At 39.0% G+C, this 17223-nt stretch overlaps 3 non-coding genes across 3 annotated transcripts; all 3 read right to left on the bottom strand.

Moving 5' to 3' along the window:
• Window positions 1-6708: 6708 nt before the first annotated feature.
• LOC113546585 (U1 spliceosomal RNA) lies at window positions 6709-6872 on the bottom strand. The gene has a single exon (XR_003404727.1). It is a non-coding gene; the product is annotated as a U1 spliceosomal RNA (small nuclear RNA).
• A 943-nt stretch (window positions 6873-7815) lies between these two features.
• Window positions 7816-7979, bottom strand: LOC113546586 (U1 spliceosomal RNA). The gene has a single exon (XR_003404728.3). It is a non-coding gene; the product is annotated as a U1 spliceosomal RNA (small nuclear RNA).
• A 1206-nt stretch (window positions 7980-9185) lies between these two features.
• On the bottom strand, window positions 9186-9376 carry LOC117597767 (U2 spliceosomal RNA). Its single transcript, XR_004578516.1, has one exon. It is a non-coding gene; the product is annotated as a U2 spliceosomal RNA (small nuclear RNA).
• Window positions 9377-17223: the final 7847 nt, after the last annotated feature.

The following is a 17223-nucleotide window of genomic DNA, read 5'->3' as shown; positions in this document are numbered from 1 at the left end:
TTGTTTTTTTTGCATCACTGGTCAGTGACTGGTTCCATCGTGTTATTGACAAGCTAATTTATCCATATATGCATAATTCCATGGATCCATATTATTCATAAAGTCTGAGCTCGAGTACCTCATGACTTTTAGGCCACTGTGTATTTGAGGAAAAGGTTGTCGTATGCATAAAAGCTCTAGACGCATGACAGAGGCAGCGGTCAGTTTTCTATTGATCGTGTGCTGCCTATGACAGATCCATCCGTAAAAGGCACAGCAATGAATTTAGCTTGCACTAAAGCTTGGCTCTTTAGGGAGCTCAATCACCATAGCTCTAAACTCAATAGGTTTTAATGCGAGTGGCCACAGGTCAATACACGTCTGCACGCTGGCCTGTGATTAGTTCAGCGGATGGCAAACATAAATCGGCACTGATATACTCAGGCTATGTCAGAACAAAAAAATAAACAGGATCTTATGCTCCTGAAGGAGATGAACCCTACAGTTTGTTTCATACGATGACAGAAGCAGAGGCTTTTTTTTTTTTTTTGTGCCTTGGACAGATAAAGCATGATTTTAATATTTTTTTTCTACGCAGAGGACGACCCTATCAAAGCAGCTTATTAGTATACCAAAGCAGCTCTTCACAGGGGAAACAATCTCTTATTGAACATGACAAGCACATTACCTCCAGTGCAGGAGAAATTGAATCCCAAATTGAATTTACCTAAAAGCCAGTGGTGGAGGTGCATGCATGTGGGTGTGTGTCAGTGTCTCTTTCATGGAGCTGTTTGTCCACAGGGACAGACATTCAGCAGCTCGGATATGAAGTACAGCGTGTCTGAGCCAAGGTGATTTCAGGATGATTAAGATGGTCACACAGGATTTCAACAAGACCAAGCAGGCAGACGACGAGACGCCTGTTTCTTGATTTCTATTATTCCTTGTACACAGCATACAGTATGTTTTGAGTAAATGGATTGTATTCACGTGCTGTTTTATAAGCATCCCCTAATCATATTTTTGGTTTATTTCAGCCATTAGACTGTAACAGCAACAGCAAACAAAGCACTGAGCAAAAGTGTGACAAAGTGAAAGAATAAACTAACAGAGTTATCTAGATTAAAGAAACAATTATTGTTGAATAAAAAAAGAAAGAAAAGAAAAGCCCACATTTGAGGGGCTGACCTAGAGGCCATTTTTACTGACTGAATCACTGGCAAACACAATACCTAACTGACTAGCTCAATCACTAACTCGTACATTGACTGACTGTGACTGATTCACTCACATATTGTCTCACTGTGACTGATTCACTGACTGACTCAGTGTGGGTGACTTATTTACTGACTAATTCTCATATTGACTCACTGTAACTGATTCACTCACTGACTCACACATTGACTCACTGATTCACCATGACTGATTTACTGACTGGCAAGTTCACTTTTTCCCTTCGTCTGCTCCCATTAGGGGTCACCAGATCATTTATCTGCATATTTCCTGCCAGATGCCCTTCCTGACGCAACCATCCCCAATTTTATCTGGGCTTGTGACCGGCAGTGGAGCGCACTGTTTTGTGCAACTCCAGTGGCTGGGGTTGGAGCACCAAGGCCTAACCACTAGTCCTCTAGGGACCTGACTGGCAAGTTCACTGACTCACTGTAATTGATTCACTGACTGACACACTGACTCAAACATTAACTCACTGATTCACTAAGACTGACTGACTTACACACTGACCCACTATGACCACCTAATTTACTCACTAGCTAACTCACTGACTTAACACACTGACTCACTGTAACTGATTCACTGACTAAGTCACTGATTCCCCATGACTGATTTACTGACCAACTCACATATTGACTCACTGTTACCGATTTACTGACAGACTCACATACAGACTCGCTCATTCACCGAGACAGACTCACTGTGACTGACTAACACACTGATTCACTGACTATCTCACTGACTCATGGCTCATCCTTGAATATAATGTGTAAGTCAAACCGGTCTGTGTTGTGAAACAGCACCCCTCTTGGTGATGAGTTTTTGTCCAGACTCTTATATTCATATCCCTTCGTATAATTTGTCCTGTGATTAATCATACACAGACATACTTTTTGGGTTGCTGTTAGCCGTTAATACTGACTGTAGTGAGCAACTGAATAATACTGTGTGCTATCTGGGCTGTGGCATCAAACTTGAGAAGAAGGGAGGGAAAAAAAAAACCTGCTGTTGTTCACACCTAAATGATTTGACCTAAAAAGTCATTAGCATTTATTAGCCCAATAAAACTTAATTTGATTAACCCAAAAAACAAATGAGTAAAATTTACATAAACCTCATTAAGCCCAATTTCCTTCCTTTTTATCTATATTAATGTCATTACCTTGGCACAAGCACACACTATCAGTAACCTAATTAATGCTAATTAATGCTTTCATTCATTCATCTACAGTAACTGCATTGTCCAGAGCCTATCCAGGAAACGCTGGGTGTGAGGCAGGAATACACCCTGGATGGGACACCAGTCCAAAGCAGCATACACTTTCACACTGAGGAAATTTAGAGTAGCCAGCCCAGCTACTAGCATGTTTTGGGAAGTGAGAGGAAACCAGAGAACCAGGAGGAAACCAACACAGACACAGGGAGAGCATGCGAAGCTCCACACAGACAAAAACCCAAGCTGAGGGTCAACCCAGGAACCCTGAAACGGCTATATGTATAGCTATGGTAGGCAGAACTGTAGTAAGTAAGTCAAAATGTCATGTTTGATGTATCAAATGCAAATTTAATTTTTGATCTGTTTGTGTGTGTCAGAGTGTTGTCTCGTCAAGTGGCTGCTGAATGATTTCTAACCTTATAGTTTGTCTTTGGTCACGTAGCAAGTTAAACACAGTCATCCTGTTTGTCCTCAGCACTCAGCTCCATCCAGCCTGTGCTGAAGTGTGTGGTATTGCAGGAAGAACCAATTAAAACCCAATTTCAGAGCTCAAACTCCAGGGGCAGACGGAGGCAGTTGTGAGCTTTCACTTGATAAGGTGTGTGTAGAAAAGTTGCTTGTTTGCTATTGCTACCTGCCTTTTGTACAGTGATCGCCTCAAGCCCTTAATAACACAGGAGATACAACTGGATATTTGCAAAGGATAATAAGCCAGTTCAGCAAATCACTATAGTGTGTGTGTATGTGTGGGCATGTTTTTATACCTTGGTGGGGACAAAATAGCCTGAGAAGGATAGAAATATCTTTCTGTTTTTACCATGTTCTACCTTTGTCTAGTTCCCATGAGGAAAACTGTTTTTCTTTAAAAACAAAACAAAAAAAAATGCAGTGCAAAAATGTTTCTTTTTAGTTTGTGAGGTTAGGGCTAGGGTTGGATTTAGATGTAGCATAGCATTAATTAGCAGCATTAATATTTATAGTCAGTGGAAGGTCCTCACAAGGAGAGTAAAACCAATGTGTGTGTGCTGTCATCTCTTCGTCCATGAGGGCTTTGGAGAAAATGAGTTGTTGTAGATCATATATTGTGAAAATATATATAGTGGATTAGATTAGTATCTCATAAGAGGCATGATGAAAGTTGTGTTACTGCTGAAGTCTTGTTTTATAGTTTGATTCAGTGATGTCTGTGATATGATGCAAAAATAATGTATGTCGTAATCAGTTTTTATCCGTGAAAAAGATTATAATGATTGTATAGTTATTAATACTAATTATTAAACGACCACAGGTCAAAGTGCAGCTCATTATCAGTGAATCTGTGTGCAAAGTTTGAAAAGCAACATTAAAACTGTACAGTTAATTCATGATTATAAAGGAGCAGACCTTTCGTCGAACCTTAATATGAGTCAGAAGAAGTATTTTATAAACATTTGTGTGCTGGGGACTTTGAGATTCTCACAGCAGCCTCATGTTCCAAAGCGTACTAATGAAAAACACTTAAATGGACTTTCTAAAGTTCACTACTGAAGGAAGTGAGGGACACTTTGCATTTTTAAAAGCTAAATAGATAAATGGTGGCTGCAACAACTATTTAATATGAGTACTATGTACAGTGATTAAAATGCTACATGTAAACTGTTGAAGGAATTTCTTACCTTTCATCTAAAAAAAATAATTTTCATAAGAACTTTTTTAAACAGTATTTTCGGTTAAAAAAATTATTGACTCAAGAAAACTTAAAGTTATTGCAATTTTTTTTATTTGCTCTCTCTAGTTTACATATTGTTGCTTTTGACCACATACAGGATTGCAAAAGTTTAAAATCCTCAACTATCATCCATCACCACGTCGAAAACCAAATCTTTCAACAAAAAAAAAAAAAAGAGACAGATGGCTGTTTAGATGTACATGTCAGGTAATGTATATTAAAAATGTTACTCTAATGCTTCTGTAACATAAGTCTCACAGACATACACCACCACAATGTCAATTGCAATGTGTCATTCAATGATCAATTAATTAGTTAGTTGCTGTGGTATAAAATGAATAAAACACCTACGTATGTGCTGTTATAGGAAAATACTTTGGAGTGGTAGCAATAACTCTGCTTCGTGTCAGACCTCATCACACCGTTCACCATCCAGCCACTGATTACTTTCCTGTAACAGCACACCCCCAAGTGTTTTATTCCTTACTTATGCATGTACTAAAAAGTGATATTTTTTAACCCAACATCTTTTTCCTTTTTAATAAGCCTGCTATACAAACCGGACATAAACTGTTCATTAGGGTCAGCAAACACGTGCCACTAGCTGTGCCTTCAAAAAGTGACAGAGTGACTCTGAATGGCTATTTGACCCCTAAAAACAGGGAGCTCCTGAGTTTTCAGAGTGGAGTGCAGAGCTTTGTCATCATCACTTCCAAATACATTACAGCTGTGATTGTCTCTAACATCAGAGGAGAGCTTCCTGCACTGACAGAACTGTGTGTAAATCATAAAAAAAGTAAAATCGTAGTGCCCTCTGGAGGCTAAAGTGAGACATCTGTTTTAGTTTTTTCCCCCTAAAACGCTGTTTATAGACCTACCACTGTTAGTTTTGGTCAACTAATCTGTTTGGCAAGCAATGTTCCAAGTTTGCTGATATTCACTGTAACAGTACTGGGACAATTCACTGTTTATCACTCCACTACTCTGTGTCCACTACATAAAATTTCAATTCTGGCAATCTTTCATTACCTTGAAACCGTTACTACGCTTAGCTGTAACCAGCTGTGGCTTCTTTGGCTTCTGTAGCTCACCATCTACAGGTCAAAATTTAATTGTGCAAATACACTATGGCCGAAAATTATGTGGACACCCATCCTAATTATTGAGTTCAAGTGTTTTAGCCACACCCATTGCTGACAGGTGCATAAAAAAAAGCATATATCTCCGTGGACAAACATTGCCAGTAGAATGGGTCGGACTGAAGAGCACAGTGACTAAACGTGGCACTGTCATAGGATGCTACTTTTGTAATAATTCACTTCATTAAATTTCTGCCCAAGTCAACTCTAAGTGCTATTACTGTGAGATGGAAGCATTTAGGAGTAACAACAGCTCAGCCACGAAGCAGCAGACCATGCAAACTCACAGAGCGGGGTCACAGAGTGCCGAGAGCAGAAACGTGTTCTCTGGAGTGATGAATCACGCTTCGCTATCTGGCAGTCTGATGGACAAATCTGGGTTTGGTAGATGCCAGGAGAATGCTACCTACCAGAATGCTTACTGCCAACAGTAACGTTTGGTGGAGGAGGGATAAAGGTCTGGTGCTGTTTTTCAGCGTTTGGGGTAGATCACTTAGTTCCAGTGAAGGGTAATGTTAATGCTAAAGCATAGAAAGACATTTTAGACAATTGTATGCTTCCAACTTTGTGGCAACCGTTTGGGGAAGGCCCTTTCCTGTCCAGGGGATGGGTAAACTCCATATTCGTGCCTCCTGTTTTGGAATGGGATGTCCAGAAAGGTGTTGGTCACGTGTCCACATACTTTGGGAATATTGTATGTGTGTGTACGTGTGAGAAAAAGAGAGAGAGAGATTCCTGACAGGTATTGTTGCAAGTTCTTGCATACGATTATACTGGGATAGTATAATCAAGAATATAAAAAAGGTCTTCCAATATTCTCCAGTATCTACTTTGTAATTAAGTGAGAGCAGTTATGTTTAAGTTAATCTGCATATTTTGTACAGCAAAAAACTTTCCCAGGAGATACAGGCAAAACTGAACAATTAATCCTAAACAATCTGAAAATGTAATCGGACTCTGTACATACACAAAGCTTTGGTTAAATACCCTGGTATTTATTCAGCCTCACTCAAATTGATTCATTTGTTTATTCGTTCATTCATTCGTGATTTCATTTATTCAATCATACAAAGAAGGAGAGGAAAATGATTTTCTAACTAAAACCATGGCCGTAAACGCAAATTCAGAGGTACTAAACCTTTCTTCCCGCATTAAATTATAAACTCATTGGATATATGGACACTCTTTAGGGGTTTGTAAGTGAAAATAATCTCAGTGGGCTGATGAACTTTAGGTAATAACAGTGGTAGTGATGGATGTTTATATTAATCTGTCAGTACAGTTAGTTGCACCTTGTAGCCTTTTTAACTAAATCAGCGAATGAAACATACGAACCCACTGTTAATACTACATAAAATGATTGTACTTCTTACAAAAATTACCATAACCATTCAAACAAACAAAAAAGAATCTATTCTTGAGACATTGAATATCAGGGGAGAGCGCGAACGCAGTCCCCCACTACCAGAAATTATGCAGTCGAGATTCCCACATTTGGGGAATTCGCAGGGGTCAGCACAACCGGAGTGCAATGGTTGAGCCTCGCCCTGGGTGAACCACCTTCTTGATCATGGTATCTCCCCTGCCAGGTAAGTATGAATTGCACTACCCTCGGCTACCGACTGCACCGCAGCACACACTGTTTACCATCACGGTGAAGAATACAGCACTAATCATTACACAAACATCTGAGGCTAAAACACTGCAGTCTGAAGTACTGCAGAAATAAGACTAACTTTTATTACACACAAAACCGTGTGGTCATCTATTTTCTTAGCAACAAAACAGTACAACACTTCCCATGATGCACTGCTGCTGAATATGTAATGAGATCTACAATGTCCAGGAAACTGCTTTTTTAATCCAAACATGTACACTAAAATCACAAGTCAGTCCAGAAGAAAGAGTGCTTTGCTACACTGTAAGTAATAAGAGTCAGTAAAAATATTTTCAACAATTTTATGAAGGCTGTTTTGAAGCCTTGCTAGTTAGCCCCGCCCCCTGTGTGCAGGTCAGGAGGAGAGTTACAACCAAAACAAAACCACTTTTCGATTGCATTGATTGTTTTAGTGAATAAGGGACAGGGTAGAAAAGCTGCTTTGAACTTTATATAGTCATTTGAAATTGCATAATCACAATCTATGATGGACAGAGAAGGTTAGTAAAAGATCAGCAAAGCTTTGAACCTTGCTAGGAGCACTGTGACATCCGTTATAACAAAGTTGAAAATATAATGGCATAAACCAGACACTACCAAGACAAGAAAAGCAATTGTCCGAGACTCACAACTTCTGTTTGGTAACTCTGGCATGGATTATTGTCCTATAACAGCACGACCTGTCGTGTGTTGTTTCTTGTGCTGTACTTCTGCATGTTGCAGTGCCATGTTCTGCTCACTAGTGTAGCTTTTTAAACCAGCAATAGAGTACACACAACCTTGCTTGATTTCACCGGTTGGTGCACAAACAGACTAACCAGAATGAACGCGACATAATCTTGAAAAAGAGCAGTATTGCATCTCATTTTAATACAGTGAATATCAGGGGAGAGCGCGAACGCAGTCCCCCACTACCAGAAATTATGCAGTCGAGATTCCCACATTTGGGGAATTCGCAGGGGTCAGCACAACCGGAGTGCAATGGTTGAGCCTCGCTCTGGGTGAACCACCTTCTTGATCATGGTATCTCCCCTGCCAGGTAAGTATGAATTGCACTACCCTCGGCTACCGACTGCACCACAGCACACACTGTTTACCATCATGGTGAAGAATACAGCACTCATCATTACACAAACATCTGAGGCTAAAACACTGCAGTCTAAAAGTACTGCAGAAATAAGACTAACCTTTATTACACACAAAGCCGTGTAGGTCATCTATTTTCTTAATAACAAAACAGTACAACACTTCCCATGATGCACTGCTGCTGAATATGTAACGAGATCCACAATGCTCAGGAAACTGCTTTTTTAATCCAAACATGTACACTAAAATCACGATAGACAGTTCAGAAGAAAGTTTTTTTATTTGACTCTTATTGCTATGTTTAACAATTTTATAAAGATAAAAAGGCATCGCTACAGTTAGCCCCGCCCCCTCTGTGTACAGGACAGGCGGCGACTTACAGCCGAAACAAAACGACTTCTCTACAAGACATTTCACTTCCATTCATTGTTTTAGGGAACAAATAAAGGACAAGGTAGAAGAGCTGCTTTGAACTTTATGTAATTACAAGTGACTATATAACCACAGTCTATGAACAAACACGCATGAGAGCGGAAATTTCTGTCCGACCGGTAATGAGAGTCTGGATACATAGTTCCGGATAGATAGTTCCGTCTACCACAAATTGTGATTGTTGTATTAATTTATTATTTTTAATTTATTAACAGGGTCGTTACAATTTGGAGCCGCTGATTAAATATCTGGTGCCACATGCACGAAATAAATCTTTTCGTTGCGTCAAGGACCACGATTTGGGTTTTAGTTTACTTACAATAAATACTATAATTTACCCTTTAAACCTGCTTTTGTCATGCTATAATTCAGGCTTCCTTGGAGTTCATGAGACTCTACGTGTTTTTACAGAAAATAAACGACTTTATTGTGCGTTTGTCAGGTACAGTTTGGTTCTAAAAATGCAGCCAAAAGTCGGAGTAGTGAGTGTGGTTTTCATGGCAGAGATAAATTAGGGTTTGTGTAAAAGCACCGGCACCACTTCTATAAAACCACACTGACCCTGCATGAACAACGTTAAAACCCTTTTCTGTGCTGAAATGTGAAGTCAGTGAGATCACAAACAGCTCAAATGCAGAAATCCACAACCAAACTGCACAGCGCGGACTTCCATGGAACTGGAGAACATCACAGCCAGACAAATGCACAGACTGTATCTTTCTTTGACGGTAGAGAGAGGGGTGCACCGTTCCCGGAAGTACTGCAATACCGGGTCGATGCGTGGAGTGGACGGAGCAAGCCCCTATTCCATCTCCCTGTTCCAAAAATCAATTTAATATATGGTCCCCGGGTAGGGGACGTATCAGATATTAAACTGATAAGAACAGATACTACACTTGATCTTAGCCAAAAGGCCGAGAAGCGATACCGACAACAGCAAACAACAAACAGGGACATTCTACACAACTGTAAACCCGAGGACGGCAAATGCTGCTGTCTCTTAATATTCTATAATAAACCAGTGTAAAATACGGGAACTATATTGTTTTATGCTAAAATTAGCAGAGAAAAGGGCGATTTAAGTGCCAGTTCACACAAAAACAAAGGGGAAATGATAATGAATGCACAAACTGACCAATCAGAGACGAGAATACAAAATCCTCCGCACTACACACATTACACAATACTCACATTAGTTTACAAAGTAGTTTTTTCTAAACAATCTTTTAAATTGAAGTAAAATCCTTCGATTGAAACGAGTAACATGACAAACCAAAATGGGGAGAATTTAAAAACATGTAAAAATTGACGTGAATTATACAACATTGCCCCTCAGTGGTCGGATGTGGTATTGCAAGAGAAAACAAATCAGGTAAAAATGTCTACAACTTAATTACCTTAAACTGAGTAAAACATTTTCACGAGGATTTCTTGGTGAAAAGAAGATAAATTGTGAACAATAATTATAATAATTTTAATTTAAACACTGAGTAAGAGGTTAGAATCACCAAACATGTACTTAATGTAAGTTTCACATAAAATACTGTGATTTATAGTAATTACCAAGTTTCTTCGTGGCACAAAGGGTGAAAATTTGTAGCAGTAAAATAGCTCTAGTTTTCTACAACACGAACAACTTTCTCCTCAGTCCCAAATTTAGTAAAAAGGAAAAGAAGTTCATCTTTACACATGCGCCACTCATCCGCCATTTTCCACCAGCAGTTTCTCCAGGCCTGCTTCATCATATACAGCGCTGCCTACCTTCATTTCTTTATTCTGGACGTACAGTATTTCTCCATAATGCATTAAAGGATACTTATGTCTCAGTAAATAAGTAAATAAAAAACATTTTTTGCGTAGCTTACACAATATCACGAGTATCTAAAGGTCAGTCTTGAGCCAGCAGTCCAAACTCCTCTGACGGTAAAATTATGAGTAAGAAAAACATTTCAAATCAGAAAAACAAATGTGTTGTACGGTTTGCTACTCTTACTATTTACACGGATAAACAAATGAGCTCAGTTACTCTACTAGTCGTGGCAGCCTATGCGAGATTTAGGAAACTGTAGTCTTTCACCGAAAATTGCAATCACCTGCTGCTACAGAATCAAGAGCATCTCCACAACAGCGCCACCTAGAGGACTCATTCAAAACAGCGGGACAAAAAGTAAAGATTTGATCAGGGTATGTCCACACTGTTTTTAAAATTACTGCAATAAATGAATACACAGGCTCACATCCCTGGTCCTGGAGCATCCCCTGTCCTGCACATTTTAATGTCTCCCTGCTATAACACAACCACTTCAACTCAGAGGGCTGTTAATGAGCTGATTCGTTGAATCAGGTGAATTATGAGCAAGGAATACACTATGATATGCGGGACAGGGTGTACTCCAGGACCAGGGTTGGGAATACTATTAGTATTCAAATATGAAATAAAAAATAATAAAAATAATAATAATAATAAAAGCTCTTACTCTTTCTCCTTGCAAGCAGGTCTCAGTGGGTGACTGAGTATAAGGACAACTTTGGTTTCCCATAAATTGTCCACCTTTTGTATTATAAACAATAGAGATTCCTCATTTATAGGTGAAAATAATGAGCTCCATTACAGTGTGGTAGCTTGCCTGTAACACAGCTGAAAAAAAAAAAACAATAAAGAATTTATTTTAATTCTGTAAATAAAATGAAGACTAGAAATCACTGTAAATACTACTGTATCTGCCATTTTATAATTAGCACAGAGTTTTATACTACCTTAGGACCGTAGACGGCCTGGTATTTGGTGCGTTTAACTTGTCTGCAAACAGAGTGGCAGGTGTGCTCTGAAAGGTCAAGGCCAAATGGTGTGCAGTTTTCTTTTTTCAGAGCACGAGGTTGGTGGACAGTTTGCGGGAAACCAAAGTTGAGACTGAGACCCACTATAGCAATAAGAAAGAATAAGAGTTAAAGAAATCAAGTTAATCTGGGCATAAGGTATTTAAACAGTAACCCAAGGTTGACTACAGATAAATTAATAATGATCAAATAAAGATGACTCGGTCAGAGTGTTTTCGAATAGTTACCATGGTGTGTTCATGTCGGCCTGATGAGCCTTTATACGCTCTAGAGTCTCTTGCTGGGCTGGCCACAACACACGTCCTTCAAGAAAACAACCAATCAACACATAGTAGGTACTAGAAACACAACAAATGTGATTAGACTGTCCAGTAGAACGAGGTTTAAGCACGTAGAGTGCTGTGTAATACCATAATATTTTTAATATCTTACCTGCTGGCAGTGCCTTGCATAAGTATTTGGCCCATTTGCACATTTTATAGTGTTAAAACCTGGAATGAAAATGGACCTAAGTGGGATATTACCTGTCAGTGGGAATCCCAGTTGTATAAAAAAAAAAAGGTGTTTTTATGAAGAATCTTATAAAGTAGACTGGGAAATATAGAATATTATTTAGGCCTACTACTGAGTGTGCAGGGAAAGTTACTTAATGTAACGTGTTCCTGTCATTTTAGAGATGATGTTGAGATTGATGATGTTTATCTTTTGTTTAATCCTGTATTTTGCTGCCACTAATAGAAATAAATTTGTAAAATGTTCCAACCCTTTTTGTTGTGGTTTTCTACTTTTTACTTATTCTGTCTATTTTTAGATGTCTACTGAATTTTAGAAAATACTGAATATTTTCTAAGCACTGTTATTGTTGTTACTGTATTAATAAATGAATTATAGACTGATACTCAAGCCAACATCTAAATATTTAATCAAATTTACTTAGTCTACCATATTTGGATAATATTTTTTTTATCCTGTTATTTAAATGTTATTATTTTTTGATATATGAATAATTGTGCTGCAAACACATAATGTTTGTACAGTATTTAATTTGTCTTTATTTAATTTTAATAAATTAAAACGTTTGGACCAGTATTTAATTTCCGAGAGCTCACACTAAACATGTTAAACAGAGTTCACTTGTGTCCAATTGTATGCTCACACAATATATATCTCTGACTTTAGGAGGTCTCACAGTTAAAATGGCAGATTAATCCTGCTGTCATGAAGTCCAAGAAGCTACCCATGAACTGACCACTGTGTCATCCATTATAACAAAGTTGAAAATATATGGCACAAACCAGACACTACCAAGACACGAAGGGCAATTGTCTGATAAGTGTCCAAGAGGTTAGCTACAACACTGAAGGAGTTACAGAGCTCACTGGCTGAATTAGGTGAATCTGTGCAGACCTTAACAATATCACAGAGAGAGGCTCATACCTTAAAGGTATTGTTACAAGTTCTTGTACAATACTATATTGGGATAGTATAATCAAGAATATAAAAAAGTAAAACTGAATGATTACTTCTAAACAAACAACTGAAAATGTAATCGGACTCTGTACATACACAGAGCTTTGGTTAAATACCCTGGTATTTATTCAGACTCACTCAAATTGATTCATTTAGTTATTTGTTCATTCATTGTTTCTTTTGTTTGCTTAATGACATTAAGAAGGAGAGGAAAAGTATTTTATAACTAAAACCATGACCATAAATACAAATTCAGAGGTACTAAACCTTTCTTCCCTGCATTAAATTATAAACTCATTGGATATACGGACACTCTTTAGGGGTTTGTAAGTGAAAATAATCTGAGTGGACTGATGAATTTTAGGTAATAACAGTGGTAGTGATGGATGTTTTTTATTAATCTGTCAGTACAGTTAGTTGCACGTTGTAGCCTTTTTAATAAATGAATGAATTTAATGCAAGAAACAAATGGTTCAAATTTGCTGTTTGTGATGTAATGTGCAATATGTGCAATGTGCAATAAATGCAATACTAAATACTAAATTGTAATACTAAAATAAATTAGTAGCTTTATGTATGTAGATGTAGATGGAGGTTGGGTGTTTGAAGGAGATGAATGATTCTTAGTCCTTGATGTTGTACTAGTTGAGGGCCCGAATGGCCTGTGGGAAGAAGCTCCTCCGCATCCTCTCTGTATTGGCCTTTAGGGAGTGGAAGCGCTTCCCTGACTGCAACAGAGAGAAGATTTCAAAATAGGCCTTCTCGTTGTTGTCGGAGATCAGGCCCACAGTGTCATCAGCAAACTTAACAATGTTGGTAGAGCTGGAAGTGGCTACACAGTCATATGTGTACAATGAGTACAGCAGGGGGCTCAGAACACAACCCTGTGGTGCTCCAGTGCTGAGAGTGAGGGAGGATGAAACATGTTTGCCCACCTTTACTGCTTGTGGTCGGTTTTTGAGGTTAGTTGGAGATCCACTGACACAAAGATGGGCTCAGTCCCAGGTCCTCCAACTTGGTGGTGAGTTTAGAGGGAATTATAGTATTAAATGCCGAGCTGTGGTCAACAAAGAGCATTTTCACATAATTCCCCTTCCCAGTGTCCAGCTGGCTCAGGGTTGTGTGGAAGAGGTATTGTACGGCATCCTCTGTAGAGCGATTGGGACGGTATGCAAACTGTAGTGGGTCCAGTGTATCAGGTAATGAAGAAGTGATGAAGTCTCTGACCAGTCTTTCAAAGCACTTCATTACAACTGAAGTTAGGGCTACTGGGTGATAGTCTTGAAACAGGCAGGCTGGGGTTTCTTCAGGACAGGAACAATAATGGACTGCTTGAAGCATGTGGGGATTGTCGACTGCTCCAGGGAAAGGTTGAATATCTCAATGAACACCGGTGCTAGCTGGTCAGCACAGGATCTAAGGACCCGACCTGAGATGCCGTCTGGTCCTGCTGCTTTCCTGGTGTTCACTCTCCTGACGGCCATCCTCACATCATGCTCTGAGATGGTGAAAGAGTTTTCAGCTCTGACACTTTCTGCATTCAAGCTGGCACTGGCACTGTTATCGCCATTACCACCGCTAGGTGCAGCCTCAAAAGGAGCATAGAAAGTGTTCAGCTTGTCTGCCAGAGAAGCGTCTCCATTCACCATGGAGGATGGTGTTTTGTAGTCCGTTATTGTTCTCAATCCTTGCCATAGGCTCCTAGAATCATTCTGTGACTGTGACTCTAGTTTCCTTTCATAGCACTGCTTCGCCTCATTCACCGCTCTGCACACGTTGCAAGACGCAGCCTTGTATTTGTCCATGTTCCCAGTGGCGAGCCCCATGTTGTAGGCAGCTGTGTGAGATAGTAGGCCTAAGTAATGTTCCATATTTCCCAGTCTACTTTATAAGATTCTTCATAAAACACCCTTTTTAATGCCACAGGGATTCCCACTGACAGGTAATATCCCACTTAGGTCTATTTTCATTTCAGGTTTTAACACTATAAAATGTGCAAATTTCAAGTGGACCAAATACTTATGCAAGGCACTGCCAGCAGGTAAGATATTAAAAGTATTATGGTATTACACAGCACTCTACGTGCTTAAACCTCGTTCTACTGGACAGTCTAATCACATTTGTTGTGTTTCTAGTACCTACTATGTGTTGATTGGTTGTTTTCTTGAAGGACGTGTGTTGTGGCCAGCCCAGCAGGAGACTCTAGAGTGTATAAAGGCTCATCAGGCCGACATGAACACACCATGGTAACTATTCAAAAACACTCTGACCGAGTCATCTTTATTTGATCATTATTAATTTATCTGTAGTCAACCTTGGGTTACTGTTTAAATACCTTATGCCCAGATTAACTTGATTTCTTTAACTCTTATTCTTTCTTATTGCTATAGTGGGTCTCAGTCTCAACTTTGGTTTCCCGCAAACTGTCCACCAACCTCGTGCTCTGAAAAAAGAAAACTGCACACCATTTGGCCTTGACCTTTCAGAGCACACCTGCCACTCTGTTTGCTGTTTGCACACTGTAATGGAGCTCATTATTTTCACCTATAAATGAGGAATCTCTATTGTTTATAATACAAAAGGAGGACAATTTATGGGAAACCAGAGTTGTCCTTATACTCAGTCACCCACTGAGACCTGCTTGCAAGGAGAAAGAGTAAGAGCTTTTATTATTATTATTATTTTTATTATTTTTTATTTCATATTTGAATACTAATAGTATTCCCAACCCTGGTCCTGGAGTACACCCTGTCCCGCATATCATAGTGTATTCCTTGCTCATAATTCACCTGATTCAACGAATCAGCTCATTAACAGCCCTCTGAGTTGAAGTGGTTGTGTTATAGCAGGGAGACATTAAAATGTGCAGGACAGGGGATGCTCCAGGACCAGAGCTGTGAGCCTGTGTATTCATTTATTGCAGTAATTTTAAAAACACTATGGACATACCCTGACCCTGGCCAGGCCTCATTCGGTGTGACTGACAGGTACAGAGGAGCATGGAAGAGCGTAGAGAGAAGTACACCCTGTTTAGTGTTTTCTCTGCTCCCACTTCACCTGGTTCAGCTAATTGGCTAATTACCAGCCCTCTGAGTTGATTAGAGCAGGGAAAGATTAAAATATTCAGGACAGGGGGTATTCTAGGACCAGAGCTGTGAGCCTGTGTATTCATTTATTGCAGTAATTTTAAAAACAGTGTGGACATACCCTGATCAAATCTTTACTTTTTGTCCCGCTGTTTTGAATGAGTCCTCTAGGTGGCGCTGTTGTGGAGATGCTCTTGATTCTGTAGCAGCAGGTGATTGCAATTTTGGGTGAAAGACTACAGTTTCCTAAATCTCGCATAGGCTACCACGACTAGTAGAGTAACTGAGCTCATTTGTTTATCCGTGTAAATAGTAAGAGTAGCAAACCGTACAACACATTTGTTTTTCTGATTTGAAATGTTTTTCTTACTCATAATTTTACCGTCAGAGGAGTTTGGACTGCTGGCTCAAGACTGACCTTTAGATACTCGTGATATTGTGTAAGCTACGCAAAAAATGTTTTTTATTTACTTATTTACTGAGACATAAGTATCCTTTAATGCATTATGGGGGAATACTGTACGTCCAGAATAAAGAAATGAAGGTAGGCAGCGCTGTATATGATGAAGCAGGCCTGGAGAAACTGCTGGTGGAAAATGGCGGATGAGTGGCGCATGTGTAAAGATGAACTTCTTTTCCTTTTTACTAAATTTGGGACTGAGGAGAAAGTTGTTCGTGTTGTAGAAAACTAGAGCTATTTTACTGCTACAAATTTTCACCCTTTGTGCCACGAAGAAACTTGGTAATTACTATAAATCACAGTATTTTATGTGAAACTTACATTAAGTACATGTTTGGTGATTCTAACCTCTTACTCAGTGTTTAAATTAAAATTATTATAATTATTGTTCACAATTTATCTTCTTTTCACCAAGAAATCCTCGTGAAAATGTTTTACTCAGTTTAAGGTAATTAAGTTGTAGACATTTTTACCTGATTTGTTTTCTCTTGCAATACCACATCCGACCACTGAGGGGCAATGTTGTATAATTCACGTCAATTTTTACATGTTTTTAAATTCTCCCCATTTTGGTTTGTCATGTTACTCGTTTCAATCGAAGGATTTTACTTCAATTTAAAAGATTGTTTAGAAAAAACTACTTTGTAAACTAATGTGAGTATTGTGTAATGTGTGTAGTGCGGAGGATTTTGTATTCTCGTCTCTGATTGGTCAGTTTGTGCATTCATTATCATTTCCCCTTTGTTTTTGTGTGAACTGGCACTTAAATCGCCCTTTTCTCTGCTAATTTTAGCATAAAACAATATAGTTCCCGTATTTTACACTGGTTTATTATAGAATATTAAGAGACAGCAGCATTTGCCGTCCTCGGGTTTACAGTTGTGTAGAATGTCCCTGTTTGTTGTTTGCTGTTGTCGGT

Source organism: Pangasianodon hypophthalmus, chromosome 7 (assembly GCF_027358585.1).
Source record: "Pangasianodon hypophthalmus isolate fPanHyp1 chromosome 7, fPanHyp1.pri, whole genome shotgun sequence".
NCBI lineage: Eukaryota > Metazoa > Chordata > Actinopteri > Siluriformes > Pangasiidae > Pangasianodon > Pangasianodon hypophthalmus.
The sequence above is the reverse complement of the archived record's forward strand: the minus strand, read 5'-3'. Positions and strand labels throughout refer to the sequence as shown.